We start from the raw sequence: 2768 nt of genomic DNA, 5'->3' as shown, positions 1-2768 counted from the left end.
ATATGCATGCATGCATGCATGTACACTCTAGGTAAGATCGAGCCGCCCGAATTATTTCGGGTCGGGTCTAAAAATGTCAATCATTGCTTCGGGTTCGAGTAAGGCTCCTCTCTTGCTGACTTTTTTTTTTTTTCCGAGGCCGTGAATAGTTTTGGCCACGTTCGCAAAAAACAGAAGCGGCGTCATCACAACCCGTACTGTCCTAAACTCTCGAAATGACAATTCAAAAAATTCCTTCATGTCTTTATGATCCAGCCGTCATTGTTCTTTTTGGTCTCGCTGCTTCTCTCTCTTCAAGTGCCACACTCGATTCTTAAGGATATACAGCTGCTGTGGTGAATGGCTCAATTTTCAACCCGTCAAAATGACGGACGGCCTTAAATTTTCCCCGTTCACTCTTGAAAAAAAAATGATGGAAAATTGTCTGCGAATGTAACCTCTTCAGGAACAGAAATATAAAGGATGTAAATGTTTATCCAGTCTTGTTTAACTTAGATTTCATTCCAAAAGACAGGCTTTGAATGAGAAATCAGCCCTCCTCCTCTCCCCAGTCCTCACAAATAAAATATGAAATCTCGGGTTTGCTTCGGGCTCGGGCCTGCAAATCAAGTTAAGTGATCGGGCTCATACACCCTTTGTGGCTTCCATTCTCGCCAAAATTTCGAAATGTCAGAGATATGGCGAGGCCATGAGAATGCGAGGCGAGGGTATTACTGTTGTGGCCACTCGAGCTAGTCCGCTGCTCTCTACTGTGCGTGCGTCAGCGCGAACATGTACGCAAGCGCGTCTTTTGATTTCAACCAATAAGCGCCGACGCAACGAAGTCACACACCCGACGTAACACATAACAACAGCTAAGCTAAGCTAGCCGAGACGACACTCGAATCGGACGGAGACGTTTTTCTGCCAATCTGTGTGTTTCCCTTTTTGTCCAAATGTATTTTTTACGACAACTGTCTTGTCCACGGTGTCTTTTATTCGTTCCACTGGGTTTTAGCAAATGTGTTGATAAAGAGACGAAAATCTCTACTGTTATTAGTGTTCGTGTCTCAACATGGCTACGCTCGTGAAAGCAAAACAACGAACTCAAACGCGTCTTCGTTCAATGTTGTCAACTAATATCCGGATTAATTTTAGGCAAATTTTCCTCAATTACCCGGAGAGATTTTCATAAAAATGTGAAAAACCCGGAATTCCAGGAAAATCCGGAGGACTTTCATCTCTGTTATAAGGAAGTGCGTCTAGCGACACGATGCCGCCTGCCGAAACAAGCCAGACCTCACCTGGAATAAAAATATCTATTTGGGCAAAAAGGAAAACACAGATTATCAGAAAAACGTATCGCTGAGTGCGAGCGTCGTATCGGCTAGGCTAGCTTAGCTATTGTCGTAGTTCATAGCTTCTTTAGTATGTGACGTGGGTGGCGTCAGCGCCGTGAGTACATGCTCGCGCGCGCACAGCAGAGAGCGGCGGACTATCGACTGCTGAGGCGCGCTTCACTCGAGTGACGTTGCTACAGTACGTGCATATTATGGAGCAACTTCCGGAGAAACACAAATTGTCCACCGTGTAGAGCCATTTTGATCTCCTTTTGGAGAATAAGGTATTAATTCACATCTCCTTGTCTCACCAAGTGCCTCTCGGATTTTTGACAATGTCTTATTCCATTCTTATTCAAATTAATTTCATGGTAATTCTTAGTTTACGATTCACATATTTTATTGCAGGTGAAATGTTGAATTTGCCATACAGCAGGGGTGGCCAACCCGCGGCTCGCGAGCCGCATGCGGCTCTTTGGCTGGTTCAATGCGGCTCCCGGGCTTTCACACGGCAAGCGTCGAAAACGCCTCGCAGTGGCGATGCCATTCGAACAAAGGCGCGAAGTACACAGAACGTATTACGTCAGCCTATCATCAATCCCGTTACTTGATTGACATAGAGGGAAACCAATCAGATGACTGCATCACCGCTCATGTGCAAACAACGGCGCTAAGCGCTAAGCTACTCAGCAAATTACCTCTGATTTTAAGGCAGGGGTGCCCAATACGTCGATCAGAATCGACCGGGAGCCAGCGAACTGGTCCCAAGTCGACCGCAAGAGGTGGGAGGAGGAAATGGGTGGGGGAAAAAAAAAAAGATTTGTTTGTTTGTATCTTTAGCTTTTGTTCATTTTCGGCACGTTCTGACTTGTTCATCGTAGTGTGTGTGCATATCTGCGCGAGTGCACTGGTGGGCACCCGCGTGAGTGCATGAGTAGATCCTGTTGGGGAGGATAGTTACGCTGAATCAGTTTGGGGTATACTGTATAGGGTACAGGATGGTGTATCGGTAAGAATACAGGAAGCAGGTATCTTGAGTTAAGGCTCTTGCATGGGTGGTAGAAGGCAGGTTTGGGAGATGGAAGACCGGTTGTAGGTGACTCAAGGTGGGTTTGAAGACGGGATACAGAAGGCAATGGTCAGAGATGGAAGGCATGGGACAGAAGGCAAAGGCAGAAGGCATATGTAGATGCAGATTCTAGGAAGGCAGATGGTAAGGCCAGAGGTAGAGAAGTGCACAGGGCAGTCGTGCAAAAGGTGCAGAGTCTGAAATGTCGAATGACATCAATTAAGGCATGTACAGCATTCAACAAGATATCATACAACTCAAACAGGCACACAGAATAATTCTCAAGGTATAGAAATGCTGTACAAACTATAAAGGAAATACAGAAAAGGGGGAGGAAACGCTGCCAACGGCTTGGTTGGCCAAATACACTTATGTAAACA

This window comes from Hippocampus comes, unplaced genomic scaffold (assembly GCF_001891065.2).
Source record: "Hippocampus comes isolate QL1 unplaced genomic scaffold, H_comes_QL1_v1.1 scaffold73, whole genome shotgun sequence".
Classification (NCBI taxonomy): domain Eukaryota; kingdom Metazoa; phylum Chordata; class Actinopteri; order Syngnathiformes; family Syngnathidae; genus Hippocampus; species Hippocampus comes.
This window is presented reverse-complemented; position numbering follows the sequence as displayed.